Raw genomic sequence first — 18,306 nt, 5'->3', positions numbered from 1 at the left:
TCTCTCTGGAGTACCCTATTAATGTTCAGAATAGTAAGACCACATGCACACCGGGCGTATTTACATCTGCTTTTAGGAGCGTCAAAAGCACAATGGGAGCATGACGGACCGCGATTTGTCAGCCTGACAAGTCGCTGTCTAAGTTGGATCAATGTGAATGTGGTCTTAGGCCTCATGCACCCAGGCATTTTGGAGCTGTAAGTGGCAGAGGCATTTTCAGGCTGCAAAAAAAACCTAGGTCCAGCGTGTTCTGAGGACTGGCTTTACAGTTGTAAAAATGTCTGGACACTGCTAAAGGCTGCTAAACCCGGCTTAACGACGCATACAGCATTAAGCCGCATCAGGCAGTTTTTTTATTTGACATGTCAAAATCAATGGTTCCCTTTGAGAGCCCATTGATTTGAATGGAAGTCGCATCCAAGTCGAGTCATGATGATCCGACTTGTGGTAAGACTTGTGCTCTGAGGATCTTGAAGGGGAAGTCCATGCCAAAATGAAAAAAAAAAACGGCGTGGGGTTCCCCCCCCAAAGACCATAACAGACCCTTATCCGAGCATTCAGCCTTAAAGGTCAGGACAGGGGAGGAAACGAGCAAGCCCCCCTCCCTTCCTTCTGGACCATACCAGGCCAAAAGGCCCTCAACATGGGGGGGTGGGTGCTTTGGGGCAGAGGGGAGGCTCTGCACCCCCACCCCAAAGCACCTTGTCCCCATGTTGATGGGGACAAGGTCCTCTTCCCGACAACCCTGGGCGGTGGTTGTGGGGGTCTGCAGGCAGGGGGCTTATTGGAGTCTGGATGCCCCCTTTAACAAGGGGGCCCCCAGATCCCAGCCACCCCCATGTGAATGAGTATGGGGTACATTGTACCCCTACCCATTAACCCTAAAAAAGGCATTGTAGTGTAAATAATGACAAGAGACGGTTTTGAGAAGTCCTTTATTAAAAATCTTCCTCTGATTTTCTGCGGGGCCTTCGATCAACGTCAATAGGTGGCCACACCCCATGGCTATATAGGAAGCCACTAAGAACAGAACTGGCATAATCATGGGAGACAGCGCCGGTGGATGACCGGGTTTGGCAGCAGAGAAGACCAGAGGCACAGAAAACTGGAGGCTCAGAAGCTCAAAGGAAGAACACTGGAGGGAGAAGATTAGAGAAAAAACACCGGAGGGAGAAGATTGAAGGGAGAAGACCCGAGGCAGAAGATCGGAGGAAGATTTTTAAGAAAGGACTTCTCAAAACAGTCTATTGTCATTATTTACACTACCCTGTTATTTTTGGGGGGAATGGGTAGGGGTATAATGTACCCCATACTCATTCACATGTAGGGGTGGGGATCTGGGGGCCCCCTTGTTAAAGGGGGCTTCCAGATTCAGATAAGCTTCCTGCCTGCAGACCCCCACAACCAATACCTCGGGTTGTCAGGAAGAGGCCTTTGTCCTCATGAACATGGGGACAAGGTGCTTTGGGGTGAGGGGTTTCAGAACCCCCCCCGGCCAAAGCACCCATCCCCCCATGTTGAGGGCATGTGGCCTGGTATGGTCCAGGAGGGGAGGGCGCTCGCTCGTCCCCTCTTTTTTCCTGACCTGCTGGGCTGCATGCTCAGATAAGGGTCTGGTATGGATCTTGGGGGGGCCCCTCACACCGTTTTTTTTTTTTTTTTTTGACGTGGAGTTTCCCCTCGAAATCCATACCAGACCAAAGGGTCTGGTATGGCCTTTGGTGGGGGACCCTATGCCATTTTTTTTTTTTTTCATTTTGTCGTGGGGGTTACCTTTCAAGAACCATGCCAGACTCAAAGGGTATGGAACTTGGTATTCCTGGTATGGAATTTGGGTGGACCCCACACAGTTTTTTTTCCCATTGTGGTGCGGAGTTCCCCTTTAAGATCCTCAAAGCACAAGTCGCACCACAAGTCGGATCATTATGATCTGACTTGGATGCAACTTCTATTCAAATCAATGAGATGAAAGTCAGATCAAAGACGACTCTCATAGGCAACCATTGATTTTGAATAGAGGCAGAGAAAAGCTGCTAAAAGCTAATGAGGCTAAACGCGCATTACCGCCAATGGAAAAAGCTACTAAAAGCACGTTTTTACAGCTGCTTTTTCTTGGCGTTGGTATTGGCTTTGCAGCTGTTTTTTTCTAACACCCTGTGTGCATGAGGCCTAAAGGTAAAGGTAAAACAATGAGAGGGAGGTTTCTAAAAATGGGGACACCTATTCCAATTTCAGATTAGGATAAAAGGGTGATCCTTTTTGCTACACTCTCGATGCCAACTGCCAGACTTGTTCCATTTTTTTAAGTGGAGCCAATCCAACTACCAAACTGGCTGGACCCACCAGCGCACCTTGGAGGACCTTCTCAGCTGACCCCACTACTCCAGCGTCAGTGCAGATTGCACTCTCAGCAGCATTGGTGAAAAAGGAGGGAAAGAGCTCCAGAGGGCAATACATCTTTAGTGTTTGGCGGATCACCCGTGACTTTGCTTTCCATGTGCATTTTTGCTTAAGGCCAATCAACACCAGGTAACTTCTTAAGTTCCAAACTTGCCCTACAGACCGGTATGCTGTTCTTCCCCCCTGCCCATGGATATCCTGAGAACTCCTTGGCAACTTGGCCACTTTTTCAGGTGGCCTGGAAGATAACAGATCTCCACTATGGCAAGTATTAAACCACGTTAGCATAATGACAGCCTTCTTATCCTACAGGACCTACAACACTGCAGGCATTTATAATCTGGAAATGTATTTTACCATTCAGGTAAAATTATACTGCGAGACACAAAGAATCTGGACTCCCTGGCAAATGAAATGAGTCAGCCTCCACAATGGTCTCAAGATACTGGAGCTTGCTTTCTTCTCTCTCCTTGTAAGGGGCTTGCTCAAAGGTTTTTAAAGCAGAACTAAACCCTTGTATTCTTTATAGCCAAGGAAGCTGCCATCTTAGCCTTTGCTTGATCTGTAGTTGCCATGGTGCTGCACATGTGATCAGTTATGACACCAGTCATTTGATGGTTTGACAGTTGATTGAGAGCACAAGCAAACCTGACAGTTAGCATTTACAGCATGCCTTGAATGCAACTGTTCTGGCAAACAGTTAAATTAACAGATTTAGTTATGCTTTAACCACTTTACCACCGGAGGATTTTGCTGTCTTACGTCCAGGCCACTTTTTGCGATTCGGCACTGTGCGAATTTAACTGACAATTGCGCGGTCGTGCGACTCTGTACCCAAACTAAATTTACATCCTTTTTTTCCCACAAACAGAGCTGTCTTTTGGTGGTATTTGATCACCTGTGCGATTTTTACTTTTTGCGCTATAAGCAAAAAAAGAGCGTAAATTTTGAAAAAATAACAATATTTTTCACGTTTTTTTATATGAAATTCCCCCCAAAAAATGTAAAAATCAAAATTTTTTTAAATTTTTGGCCAATTTGTTTTCTGCTACATATTTTTGGCAAAAAAAATCACAATAAGTGTATTTTGATTGTTTTGCGCAAAAGTTATTGCGTTTACTAACTAAGGGAAAGATTTCTGTCATTTTTGGTGTTTTTTTTTTTTAACGAGTAATGGCGGCGATCTGCGATTTTTTTTAGCGGTACTGCGACATTGCGGTGGACAGATCGGACCCTTGACTGACATTTTTGACACTTTTGGGGGTACCAGTGACATTACTACAGTAATCAGTGCTATAAATATGCACTGTTACTGTAAAAATGACACTGGCAGGGAAGGGGTTAATTTTATTGGAGAGGGAGGGGTTAATGTATGCCTGGTGCTTACTGACATGTGTGGGGGGAGGTGACTGAGTGACACAGGGACAGATCGCATGTTCAGTTATGCTGAACCCTGCAGTCTGACCCTGCAATCTGACCCTGCCTGTCACTTAGGAGATCCGCCCCGCTTTGTTTACACAAGCGGGCGGATCTCCACACTCAATTCCCCGATGATCGGGGAAGAGCAGTGGCGATCGCCACTGCTCCTCCCCTGGCCCAACTCCCACTGTGACTGAACACAGCGGGAGCGAGCCTCTGGTGGCGTGCGCGCGCCGCCCACAAGGGGAGGAGTCCAGCGACGTAGTACTACGTCGCTGGACGATAACGAGCCACATTGCTGCAGTAGCAGCAATGTGAGCACACGGAAAGTGGTTAAAGTGGTTGTAAACCATTACATATACCCAGTGAATTGGATGACCTCAGGGGATACACAGAGATAAAAAAAATCCTCCAACATAAGTTGTACCTATTTATCTGCAGTCTTCTCTTCTCTATATCCATTCAAAGTCCAGAACTTATAAAGCTTGTCTGAGCTATCAGAAAAAAGGGGTGGGGAGCTGAAATTACACATTGCAGAGCTCAGTGAGGAGAGCTCTGACAGATGATTGGAATGAAAAGATACAGTCAAACCCCCTTCACATAGCACACGGGAACAGATCTGAGGCTGTCAATCATCTGAAAGTCCCTCCCCTGTCATTTTTTGGTGTCAGGAAAACTTGTCACAAGTGACTCATGCTGATAGCAGAAGAACAAAGCAGCAGACAGAAATGACACACTATAGAAGGATATGCTTTGTTTTAATTTCACATCTGAGGTTTAAAACCATTTTAAATTTCATGTGAAAACTGTATGTCATTTCCTTGCCAAGCCTATACAGCCTTCATAATATCTGCATTAAGGGGACTTGATAGACACAGGGAGAGAGAAATAGAGCTTCTAGCATTGTTGGGGACCAAAGAACTGTCTCCACAGCCTTCCTTCTACATGGGACACAGGATCAGCACAAGTACATTCGGATATCTTTAATCTGGCATTTAGCTGACAGCTTAACTCTGAATTGATTTTGTCCAGCTTGGCCCAAACTAGTTATATAAGGTTGGTTGATTACCGAAAATTCAGTCACAACCAGCACGAACAACATCCCAAATTTGAAATGGCCTTACCCTTTACACCAGGATAAGGATATAGACGTAATGTGGAGATGGGGTGAGTTGTTGTTTGTGCTCTGGCCTTCATAATTTGCTAGGGGGAATAGTATAATATTGAGGAATGATCAGGGAATAGGTGCAGGAACTACCCCTTCTGAGTCGCTTCTTATCTCCAATCCCCTACCCACCTCTGAGCACGATCCCTTGATTCCACCCCCTAGCCACCTCCCAGTACTGCGCCCTTTAGAGGAAACAGAGCCAAGTATAATTTTGTGGTGCTAAGTCATTTGTATGGAATTTGTTAAAGCGGAGTTCCACCCTAAAATTATACTTACCTCCATCTTCATGCCTGGGGTCACCTGAAAAACAAATGGATAATCGCAATTTTTTTTTTTTTTTTTACTTACCTGGTTTAGAAGAAAATATACTTACCTTACTTCTTCTTCCTCCCCTCGGCGGCCACGGCGATTCATCACTTCCTGGCTTGCAATGATTCCTGGGAGCTGAACATCATTGCTCCCAGGAATCAATGTGCCTGCACCGGCCCGACGTCAGTTCCGGTGCAGGTGCCGTCATACCTCGCTAAACAGCTTCTGGGCATGCCCAGAAGCTGTGCAGGGATGACGCTGCAGCACCGGAAGTGACGGCGGGGCCGGTGCAGTGCATCGGGGGACCGAAGAAGACGGAAGAGGACGCAGAAGAGGATCGCGCTGGCTTCAAGCTGCCCACACCTGAAATGGCAGCGCTGGACAATACTTTTTCAAGGTAAGTATTTCTTCTAAAAGGTAAGTGCAACCCGGGACAGCTCAGAGGCTAGCCATTGTGGAATGTACTAGCCCTGACTGTCCCGGGGGTATTTTTATTAAAAAAAAGTATTCCCAGGGTGGAACTCCGCTTTAATGATAACAAGAAAAGCAGTAAAATACATCCCCCACAGCCAGCAGCAATAGACCTGTCCAGCAACAATTGACCACCACAAAAATAGATCCATTCCAGCACACCCCAGCACCCCCATGACATTACATATATTCAGTGTTAGGGGAGCCAGAACTTCCCTTCATTCCTGCTAAAAAAAAAGCCCTGGGAATAATAAAATTTCCTCTACAGAGGTTTCGGTATTTGATTTCAAAATGTTTATATTGGTTGCCAGGGCCCATGTTGTTTAGTACCTCTGCACCCAAGTAGCCCACTAAGGACTTGCCATTGATTCCTGATTAGTGTTGCCAACATACCACATTGAATTTACTGACATGACACCCAAAATTTACTGACACAGCCAAGTATTTACTGGCATTTCCAAAAGTAACAAAATTACAGTTTCAAGTGCAAATTTCAGTAAATGCATTTAGCAATGTGATTTAGGGTAGCTTTTAAGGCAAAAAACATATTTCTTGTTTTATTTTCAATATTGTAAGTACGGTAAGTAGTTTAGAGACAGGAGAGCAAGAAATTAGAAAGGGCAGGCACACACATATGAAATTGACTCTTACAGTGATACTGACAGCAGTGTACAGCAGCACAGATGATGATACCTCACTGACACGACACATCTCCTCCTGAGTAACAGTGATAGTCTCCCTCCACGCCAAGTGGTCCCTTCAGTCCACTCCAATCCAAGCACTGAAACTCCTGCTCCCGGCTTGTCTTGATCCCGTCCCGCTGACCCGCACAGGAGGCTTCGGCTGCTCTGCTTGGCTCCCTTGCATTATGCCATCACACGACACACTCAGGCACCGCCTCCGCCAGACCTTCTCCCACCAGTGCCACCAAACACACTGTAGCAAGCACTCAGATAGTCTCAACTGGCTCCAGACGTGAACAGCACATTTTACAAAATTCCTGCTAAATTCCTAAAAATCACATTTTAGGTTAATAACTCTAATCAGAGTTAGAGAATTGTTTGTCAGAGTCTGCTGAACAATTCTGTTCTAATTTCATGGTCATTAAAATAACCATGAACTTATAGCAGGGGAAGAAATTAGGTCCGTATGGCGTACAGACCTGGCCAGCTGCAAGCAGTGCTGTAGGTACACCATACCTGGCAGTGAAAGGGTTAATTTTAGGGCGCTTACCTGTCCAGGCATCCAGTAGTGTCCTCCCCCAAGCCGATTCTTCAATTGGCTATCAAGTGCTGGCGCATCTTCACAAAGGGAAACCGGCTTCACAGTCGGTTTCCTACTGCGCATGTGCGAAACTCTCTGCACTTTGGGAATGGGCAACAGTCTTCTGGGACCTGTAAAGTGTACAAGAAGGCTGCGGAGGAAGGCATGGGGCGGTACTCGCTCCCTTTTCCCCCCCAAAAGGTGCCAAATGTGGCAGTGGTGGGGGAGAGGAGCCAGACAAGCGGAGATTCTGTTTCTTCATGCTGGAGGCTGCCATTTTGCTGAAGTTTATAGCCCCAGCAGTAAATCATAAAGCAGGACTAAACTCATCGATTTAACGATTTTAAAAAAAAGTTACATTCCTGGAATTCCGGAATTGCTAACTGTCACATTTGCTTGTGTCCTCAACCAAACTGTTAAACCATCAAATGGCTGGTGTCACAACTGATCACATCTGCAGCACCATGGCAGTTGCAGATCAAACAGAAGCAGCTTCCTTGGCTGTGAAGGATAGGAGGGTTTAATTACACTTTAAGGCTGTCAGATTGGCCTCTAGAAAATTGGCAGTGGCTAAAAATTCCCTTTAAATGGAGAGCAACTGAGCATGCGCAGCTCAGGGTTAGACAGTGTATTATTGTATTTTAAACAGTATAGGCGCTCATTTTTATTGTTTTACATAGCTATGTTTGCAAAAGGGGCCAGCCTGAAGTGATCTAGCAGGACTTTATTTTATAACTAAAGTTCCAGTTTAGGTTTCTGTAGCTCAGTCTGAAGGACTGACAGAAAAAGGATTCTGTGTTTGGCAGCAGAGGCAACTTTTACACAAGCACAGCTAGAAGAGGATTCTCTTATTGTAGTTCTGTTTATAGCCAGCGTTGAGCCTACCCCCTACCCAAAAGGAAGGGGCGCAAGATATAGACTGCAAGGATTGTTGGAGGTGTAGTTCTGACAGACTGAGCTGACTTGGTAAGATGTAAGGAGTAAAGTGCAAATCCCATAAGGCACTGGGGCAAAAAGGAGAGGTGGATTCCTGCTGTTTTCCTGGGCTGAGGGGGAGAAAGCATAGCCTAGCATAGCCTAGATCTGAAAGAACTGCATGCACTTGCAGCTGCTAGCTGACTGCTCACGATGCACCTGAGAAAGAGAGACACAGTGACAGACATCTTGGGACATTGGAGAGAGCCATGTATGTTGGAGGAGCCCCCAATAGGAAGGACACTGTAGACACTGACTGGCTGGACTGCACACAGTGAACAGAGAGAGGTCATCTGCTGACATAGATGTTGGTGAGAGGCCACTGGCCAAATTCACACTACACTTTGACAAAGAGGGACAGTGTTACCAGTGCTTAAAGAGACCAAATTGTCTCATCATCATTGCTGAAAAGGGCATTATTCTTAGCGCTCTGACATAGCTAGTGGGTCCCAACAAGCTGGCCAGCAGAAGAGAGTCCTTCTATTGTTCACTTATTTGCATAACATTCCTTGCTATGGTTTAAAGCGTAACTCCATTTTTGGTGAGAAAAAAACATTCACCTCTGGGTGATGTATGTAAATTACAAGGATTTTAACAAACTTTGTTGCAGATTCCTATCTTTGTTTTTTTCTGAAGGAATAGCTGTTTGTCTGTGTCCATGTGCTTAGTGAATGTGTATAGGAGTGGTTTTATAACTATCAAGCAGCTGCTGCACCGGCATGGCTCTAATGAGGAAAGCTGCTTGGTCTGCATCCGTTTAAATGTGATTTCCCTCAGGGAGTATCTCCCCAAATATGACATTTTTGCTGCAGGGGATGCCAAAAATCTAATTTGTTTCTTGGTGCTGACTTTTAGGAAAATCAGTGAGCCAATCACACAAGCAGGAAATTACAGAACACTTCCAGGTAGCCATATTGCATTCCCTTTTACTGAAAATTACAGTGCAGCAGATTGAAAAGGAAAGGTCATTTTTAAAAACATTCAATTAGAATATGACTTGTTCAATTAGAATATGACAGTTATCCACAAAACACAGAGAACCTTTCAGACTTTACTAGTACCAGAAAATGACACTGAAACAATTGGTAGTGTTAAAAAAGAGTATTTTATTGCAAAAAGCTAAAAAAAACATATATAGAATCATATCTAATCGGTGCTTATATGGATAGTGCAGATCATAATAATGATAATTCTTCCATATTCCTTTGCTACCGTTTCAAGAGGTCGACGGGTTTCACAGTTTATGCTTCCTCAGGACCAAGTGACCCATCACCAATTACACCATCCGTGCCTATGTCAGAATCAGAATAATTTCCGTTATGTGTTCTTTTTTCTTACTACCACAATTAAAACCTTCACCCATGGTGTTCCTTTTTCTAGAGCCTCAATGTCGGCCTCTCCCTCTTCCACACATTTGTGAAAATTTAGAAACATGTGAGCCATGTGAAACATGTGATGAATATGAATCAGTACCTTCCATTGTATCATTATCATATGTATGTGGATCATGATAAGCTCCTCTATTTCTTTTTGTTTGCTTACCTCCTTGCTGCGACCATCTATAAGCATATCTACCATTAAAGGCCATCTTATCCCTTATAAATTTGATATCCTTTTTATAGATTCTTTCTTTGCTGAATTTTTCTAAGTGTTCCTTAAGTAGCTTATCTTTTTCTAGGAATCTAGGCAGGGCCGGATTAAGAGCATCATGGGCTTGGTGCTGAGGATTTTGAAGGGCCTTAAGGGCCGTGCCTTGCCATGCACCCAGAGGAGGAAGGGTGCAGCCATGCATGCCTAATTCAACATGGGATGCTGTCTCTGAAGCCCATAAACACATCCATGCATCGGCAACTGTCCCTCCTTGTCCGGCCTTCGCGCTGTGTGGGGAGGTTCTGAGGGTGCTGCCTGGGGAAGCGAGCATAGAAGCCAGACTTCTGTGTTTACAAGTGACAGAAGAGCGGTAACAGTGAATATGGCCAACCCGGGGCCTATATAAAAGGTAGGGGCCTGGAGCTGCAGCTCCAATAGCCCCTACGTTAATCTGGCCCTGAATCTAGGATGTGCACATAAAGATAGATTTTGTTTCTGTACTTCAATTATCTCATTATCAAGATCTTTTATCTCCATATTATAATGTTCAATTAGAAGATTCATAATTTTTTTGTGCATTCCTGAAGATTAGTTTCCCATTGTCTTTTAAAGACATCTTTAATTTCCCATAGACTTGGGAACACCTGAATTCTCAATCCTTAAGGATTTAGGTGTTCCTTTATGTATCTTTCCAAGAACTTAACCTGCCAAAAAAAAAGTTGGATTTGCGTTCAAGAGCTTGTTTTGATTTCTGTATTAGGACCTCTATCTCAAGCTCTATGCCATGGTCATCTCCACAGTCTTTATGGATTTTGGACATAAAACCATCCCACTGTGTAACTAAATATTCAGTCATTGTTCTGAGATATGCCAAGATACCAATATTAAACAAATGTTGTAGTGGAGGTAATAATATTTAATAATAACATTTTGATAGGAAATTATTACAATGAGAGGCGAAGTGGATTTTTAAATGAAATGCCATCTCTCCACCAGGCCTCAATGACGCCCTCAGCTAGAGGCCATTTCTCTAATAATAAGCCCGTCACCCCAACAATAACATTTTTTGATGGGGATTTGTTGTGTTTTTTGATATGCCAATTTTTTGTAAGCTTTGAAAAAATATGTGCATATAAAATAATATAATAATTGGTGATGTTTAGATATATTAAGATATCAGATAGAATGTTTATATTTATTCTGCTTTTAATGGCAATATGACAGTATTGCTTATCATAGTACTGTATCTCCTTGGACACTATACGTTTTTTCTATTAGGTGTCAGTGGAACATGTCATTGACAGGATTGGATGATGTGCTGTGTGACACAGCCAGTTTACTGATTAATGAGATCCCATGCATGGTATTCATCTGGTGGCAGGAGTAAGATTTTACTCTCTGTCCAGCCAAGGGGGTGGAGTTGAGGTGGTATAGTCATGGGAAACCCCATCAAACTATGAAGATGGGAGATCTCAATATAATTATTATTCATTAATATGCATCTCTTTGATCAATAATACTTTATTTTAACTCTATTGTGCCTTGTGTTATGGGCTGTTTTTTTTTTTATATATATACCCCCTTCTCATTCCCTTCCCCCCTTGTGGGGGCATCTATTATGGTCCAAGCTGCCCATATTGGCTGGATTGTGGCATCTGAGCGGTGGTGCTGGAGCTGTTTGTTATGCTGTATATGCTGTATACGTTTGGGGCCCGCGGCGCATGCGCGAGAGCTGAACAGCTGCGTCACTGGGCCCACCGACATTCTGCGCATGGGCAGGACTCGGCGGTGACCTTTGGCCTATCAGTTGCGACTCGGGATGAGAGCGGATATCAGGGATTGTTGCTTCTTCTCTCTTTATGTAGGCGGAAGCGGCTAGAGCATTCTCCTCTCCATGTGGGTGGAAATGGCTAGAGCGCCCTCCGATGCCCTAATAATAAACACTCTTCTGTTGATTAAATTGATTGATAATTAGGGGGCTGTTTTTTGGCGCCACTGACTGCCTTAAATAGGAGTCAGTTTTTATGGAGCAATGGTGGATGGTGCTATAGTGGCTGCTGGGATTCACAAGGTAAGGCACGAAGTATTACTGCTACTGTCTTATCTGGCATACTATATTTTACTAAGCTTATCTGGGAAGGCACTGTGTGATATCTTACTATGATGCTTGTGTGTTAGATCCCTAGTTGCCCTTAAATAGTAGGTGTAGCCAACATCCCGATATGAAATTTATAAGGAGTTTTGGTGCCTCAAACCAAAAAAGATGGGACTTTATGGGCTGGTCAAGAAATAATAGAGTATATAAAAAAGTATATCACAATTTATTACATAGGTCATAATACAATAAAGAAAAATGAGTGCAAATGGGTTATAGACCCATGTGTATAGTGAAGGATAAGATTTTACAAGGATCTTTATATGATTTCATTTCGCTGTGTACGAGGGTTTGATGCACAGAGCGAGTCTTTTTGTAGGAGATGAGGGGGTTGTCGGGTAATAAGTCTTTCAATGAAGGATCTTCCGTAAGGATGGACCAGTTCTTTTTTAATATATTGCGAATTTTACTATGCTCGTTGGAGAATCTGAGTATTATTCTGGTCGGTGGTGGATCCGTTGTTGGGTTTTTATTTTTATTGAACAGGATTGTGTGTCGATCTTGTTGGTTGACCCGATTAAATGCTTTCTTAAGGCATGTTCGAGAATATCCTCGTGCTAACAATCTGTCAGTTAGAGCATCGGCCTCTTGTTGGAATTTAGTTGGACTGCTACAAATTCTCTTGAGTCTTAAAAATTGACTGTGAGGGATGGACTTTTTAAGGGGTTCTGGGTGAAAACTGGTAGCATGAAGTACGGTATTGCCAGCAGTCTCTTTTCTGAATAAGGTGGTCATGATATTGCCGGTTTGATCTTTGTAAATGTAGGTATCCAAGAAGGGTATTTTTGTTTGGCTGTATGTCATTGTGAAATACATGTTGTATCTGTTATGATTCATTTTGTTTAAACATTCAAGGAGTAGATATTCGGGGCCGTTCCAGATAAGGAGTACATCGTCGATGTATCTTTGCCATAACATGATATTGGTGGTATATAAGTTGTTTTCCTCTGATGTTAAGAAGTCCTCTTCCCATTCGCCCAAATAGATGTTCGCGTAAGAGGGCGCGCAGCTTGTGCCCATGGCAACACCGCATTTAATATATATGTTCTAACATATACACTTATACTCTCATTTTCCTAATTATCAGTGATGCTTTTGTATTATATTTTATTTATATCCTTTTTTGTGACATAAGTGGCGTCTCAATATCCCTGCGCCTTTACTCTGCCATCCCAAAACACACCCGGCACAGGTGACCCCAGAGGCCTCTCCCTGGGGACCTGACAGAGAAATGCTCCCGTCCCAGGGAGCACTATCTCCGTCCTTCCTGTGTCGGCGGCTTCGGGACATCTCCCTTCCATCAGTCACAGGCTGGATGCGCGCGCAGGTCCGCCTGACGCGCTCCACGCCGACACGCACACCCGGAAGCCGGGTCTGCGCTGTGACGCTCCGATGCGCTATTGCGCATGCGCGAGCGGGTACATAAAGCCGGGGATTTCTAACAGGGCGCCACTTCCCTCTAGCTGAGGGAACATACTGGACGCCCAGGACCCGCTGCTCTTCAACATTCAGGAACCAAACTCCCTCTAAAACTGTAAGTTTACCATCCAACAGTGTTGATTCACTGCACTGTTGGATGATTCTTTCAAAAATAAATGCCTTTTGAACAAAGGCTCATATGTATATTACTGTTACTAGGGAAACAACCGGGATACCATACCGGAGCTCCCTCTACTGGCCACAAGAAACAACCACATCCATTTTGTAAGTGTAAAATCATTTTTTTACTTCATTAAACGACTTACCTTATCACCATACTCTTCCACACCTGAATACTTACCGTACTAAACATTTTAGGATACTACAAGGGACTTCTCCCCTTCAACAAGAGCAACGATCTCAAATTGTAAGTCAGTTAACAAATTTCTACACAAACCATTCCAATATTTCAACAAATTCACCTAAACTCCTTCTCACCATAGAGACAGTGATTCCCCCAAATCCTGTGTGCAATATTTTGAGAGAACAGATAACAAGGTCCGGGACCTGACGCCAATGTCACAAGTATGTTGATATACTCCTCTTTTTCCTATTTACTGGAAATATTCACATATAATGCAAACAACTTATTATTTTTACCATATATTTTCCAGATATGGTGACCAACCCTCTTTCCTTGATAAAGGCAACATATAGAATGCCGAAACGCGTTGGAAATTAGAGATATACACTCTCTCTCAACACATTCCAGAGTCTCACATATGAGCCGGAACAGACAGAGAATTATATCTATGTTCACCATTCACTTTGTCACCTCTTCCATCTTATCCTTCACTATACACATGGGTCTATAACCCATTTGCACTCATTTTTCTTTATTGTATTATGACCTATGTAATAAATTGTGATATACTTTTTTATATACTCTATTATTTCTTGACCAGCCCATAAAGTCCCATCTTTTTTGGTTTGAGGCACCAAAACTCCTTATAAATTTCATATCGGGATGTTGGCTACACCTACTATTTAAGGGCAACTAGGGATCTAACACACAAGTATCGATTTTCTGGATGGACAACACATCCGTGACCTCCTAGATCCATAGACCCAAAGTCTCCATATTATTTTGTTTTTTGTCGGGCAGCAAGGCAAAAACGCACATATTTACCGACTTAATCAACCCCGGCTTTCCCCTGTCTCTGAACTTTGGTTCACTCACGGAGGAGCCGCAGGGCTCCAAATATTGTTTTCCGGCTACTATTTAAATTCAAGCTGGATTCACTCGCAAGGGAGACTGGGGGCACAATGGGGGACCTTGTGGGTACGGAGTGGGACTCCCTGATGCTAAATATACAATCCAATTTCAAAGAGAAAGAACAGCTAAACTCTGATATCACCGCACTTTTTACTACTTTAAAAAAACACCTAGAAAGGAAGTCAGCCCTACACTGGCACGTCCGCACTTTTGACAGATACATAAAAGAAAATATTAACCCGGCTGGTTTACGTATCCAAATCTTTCCCACATTAGACAATATTACAGCTTTGATGAAACAAGAATGGGAAGATATACTTAACCAATGTTCAAAAAACCTCATGTTACTTCTTCAAGGGGAATACCTCCGACAAAGTAAAAGCCTTGAGGGAGAAATCAAAAAAATCTATGACCAACTCGCTCCATTAAAAACTGCCGCACTTTACAGCACAGAGGAAACCAAGCTAAAGGCACATCTGGAAGAGTACAGCAAGGAGATACTTGTCAAAAAAGAAAAGAAATATTGGCGCGACAAGAATGCATTTACACAAGGCCGCGCATACAGATGGACAAATTCCACAAGATCAAATCGCAACAAAAATCGTGCTCCCAGATATCCTTACCAGCAACAATCCTCTGACTCATCCTCCTACAACTCTGGCTCTGACATGAACAAAGGCAGAAATATGCCCCAAAAAAGTACCACACAAAGGACACCCAGGAACCCCGACAGAAGCGACTGGGCAATACCTCAAGATCAATCAGAAGCCTGTGCATCTGACACCGAAATAACAGAAACTGCTACGAAAACATTAAAACCACATGAAATGTTCACCCGCTCCAAACAAAAGGGTGTTTTTTTAGGCAAAGTTTACAACAAAACCAAAGCGAACCAGGACACACAAAGACAGGAAGACAAGAGGGACTAAATGTCATAAACCTCTCTTCACATAACCTTACAACAGCACAGAAAGAAGTCCTATCTTTAGGACTGTCTTTCTGTCCCAACAAAAGTATGGATACTTTCGAAACCATTAAAGACATTAATTTATTTGCACGCAACCTTACTCTTAAGGTTTGCTATAGCAAAAAACCAATGACACAACCTACACCCACTCCACTTACAGCCGCTGAATTCAGGGCTATCAGAGACCTCAACCTACTCCTCGAGGAAGGTGGACTAGATGATTTAGAAGACACGGACTCATTAACAGACAGTGATGAAGAAGAACCCGATATCCCACCAACCACTACCATTCAATTCAAGAGGAAATCCCAGAAATATCCCCCCATCAACACTAACCCAGCTATAGCACTATTTGTTCGTCAGACAACCAAAGATATTGAACAATTACGTAGAACCACCCACTCTACCAACTTAACTCCAGAACACACGAAAGCACTCAAAGAACTTCAAGATAACCAAGACATTACAATTAAACCCTCTGACAAGGGGGGTAATGTGGTTCTAATGAATAATGAAGATTACAAACAAATGTGTCTCAACATTCTGGAAAACAAAAAATATTATAAACAAATTTCTCCCCTTATGGTACACAGCTTTAATCAAGAATTCTATACACTGGTTGATCAAGCTTACAGCAACAATACCATCACTAAGACCCTCTGGGAGTTCATTCGAACAAAATATCCCAAGGTTCCGACTTTTTATGCCTTACCCAAAGTGCACAAAGATCCCCAAAATCCACCCGGACGACCTATCATCTCCGGTAACGGCAGCATTACAGAAAAAATGAGCCAAGTCATTGATGCCCACCTCAAACCTCATGTTACCAAACTCACCTCCTACATCAAGGATACTGGACATTTACTTCAAATTTTGGATAATATATCAATACCTACCAATGCATTTCTGGTCACAATCGATGTTGAAACACTCTACAACAATATTCCCCATTCAAAAGGACTTCACTCAGTACAAAAAACTCTTTATCAACAAAGCGACCATGACATCAACTTTAATACATTTATTCTAACTATGTTGAAATTCATACTTCATCACAATATTTTCTCCTTCTGTGGCACATACCATGTGCAGACATGCGGTGTTGCCATGGGCACAAGCTGCGCGCCCTCTTACGCGAACATCTATTTGGGCGAATGGGAAGAGGACTTCTTAACATCAGAGGAAAACAACTTATATACCACCAATATCATGTTATGGCAAAGATACATCGACGATGTACTCCTTATCTGGAACGGCCCCGAATATCTACTCCTTGAATGTTTAAACAAAATGAATCATAACAGATACAACATGTATTTCACAATGACATACAGCCAAACAAAAATACCCTTCTTGGATACCTACATTTACAAAGATCAAACCGGCAATATCATGACCACCTTATTCAGAAAAGAGACTGCTGGCAATACCGTACTTCATGCTACCAGTTTTCACCCAGAACCCCTTAAAAAGTCCATCCCTCACAGTCAATTTTTAAGACTCAAGAGAATTTGTAGCAGTCCAACTAAATTCCAACAAGAGGCCGATGCTCTAACTGACAGATTGTTAGCACGAGGATATTCTCGAACATGCCTTAAGAAAGCATTTAATCGGGTCAACCAACAAGATCGACACACAATCCTGTTCAATAAAAATAAAAACCCAACAACGGATCCACCACCGACCAGAATAATACTCAGATTCTCCAACGAGCATAGTAAAATTCGCAATATATTAAAAAGAACTGGTCCATCCTTACGGAAGATCCTTCATTGAAAGACTTATTACCCGACAACCCCCTCATCTCCTACAAAAAGACTCGCTCTGTGCATCAAACCCTCGTACACAGCGAAATGAAATCATATAAAGATCCTTGTAAAATCAAAGGCACCTTTCCCTGCGGATCATGCGCACAATGCGCCGTCATTCCCAAAACAACCTCTCTTTTGCTACCTAATGGTGAGCTCTTTTCCCCCAGACATTATGCAAATTGCAAAACGAAGGGGGTAATCTATATAATGAACTGTGAATGTGGCGCGTTCTACATCGGAAAGACGCGCCAAGAATTTGGACTCAGGGTCAACCAACACATGCAAAGCATGTCCATTGGTAACTTTTATTTACCGTTAGGCCGCCACATGTCTCATTTTCATAAATACAGAATGCCGAAAGTCAAATTTTCTGTTCTTGATCGTATACACATTCCAAGCAGAGGGGGAGACTGAAATAAGTCCTTACTACAAACAGAAATGCGGTGGATAAAAAAACTCAACGCTACTAGACCCCCAGGACTCAATGATAACGAAAGTTATCGCCCCTTCTTAGAGGGCTTAGTCTCCGGAAAAACAGACTAAACACACTCTATTCCATAATAATCCCCAGCAAGCTTCTAATCTCTCCTTTCATACATTTGCAAAGAGACATACACCTTATTTAGCATGTTACCATCAGCAGTAGGATGCCCCGCCCTGACCTGCACTGTCCCCCCGAGTGTAACCCACTCTTCCCTTCATGTTACTAATTTGCTGCAATTTATCATGTTTAATATATATGTTCTAACATATACACTTATACTCTCATTTTCCTAATTATCAGTGATGCTTTTGTATTATATTTTATTTATATCCTTTTTTGTGACATAAGTGGCGTCTCAATATCCCTGCGCCTTTACTCTGCCATCCCAAAACACACCCGGCACAGGTGACCCCAGAGGCCTCTCCCTGGGGACCTGACAGAGAAATGCTCCCGTCCCAGGGAGCACTATCTCCGTCCTTCCTGTGTCGGCGGCTTCGGGACATCTCCCTTCCATCAGTCACAGGCTGGATGCGCGCGCAGGTCCGCCTGACGCGCTCCACGCCGACACGCACACCCGGAAGCCGGGTCTGCGCTGTGAC

This window comes from Pelophylax lessonae (genome assembly GCF_965119305.1).
Source record: "Pelophylax lessonae genome assembly, chromosome: 4".
Lineage (NCBI taxonomy): Eukaryota > Metazoa > Chordata > Amphibia > Anura > Ranidae > Pelophylax > Pelophylax lessonae.
Note: the sequence above shows the minus strand (reverse complement) of the source record.